Here is a 654-nt window from a genome sequence, read left to right as displayed (position 1 = left end):
ACACTTATCAACTATCACCAACAAAGGGAAAACATATTTGAGGTGCAGACACATATGCATCATGACCGTGGTGGTAATAAGCACATTGTAAATGCATCACAAGGAAAATGTCAATGTGGTAAATGACAATCATACCACATTCCGTGTTCTTATGCAATAAAGGGATTTGACCAAATTGAGTATCAAGCATGGGAGCATATGGCACCAGAATTCAGCGTGCGTAGCTACAAAAAACCTACTCTGGACAATTTAATCCACTCGACGGTGAAAAGTATTGGCATGATAGTCCTTTTCTTATGATAGCAAATAAAAAATATTTACGAAAAGTGGGCGTAAATAAAATAACCCATATACATAATGAAATGGATGTTCCCGCAAATACACTCACTCGCAAATGTTCAACATGCAAACAAATAGGCCATGATAGGCACAACTGTCCTTCACGAGCTCGAAACGCCTCATATGGTGATAGTCGCTAAAGATATATGTTTAATTGTGTTAATTTATTCTTGTATCAATTTCTATGCAACTTTTTATTCGTATTTTTTATCATCCTCGAGTGTTTATATTTTCAAATTTTTTCATTCACTTTTTAAAAAAAAAAAAATACATACACAAAATAATAACTATATATAATTAAAATAATAATACTAT

Source organism: Solanum tuberosum, unplaced genomic scaffold, assembly GCF_000226075.1.
Source record: "Solanum tuberosum cultivar DM 1-3 516 R44 unplaced genomic scaffold, SolTub_3.0 scf00010, whole genome shotgun sequence".
Classification (NCBI taxonomy): Eukaryota; Viridiplantae; Streptophyta; class Magnoliopsida; order Solanales; family Solanaceae; genus Solanum; species Solanum tuberosum.
This window is presented reverse-complemented; position numbering follows the sequence as displayed.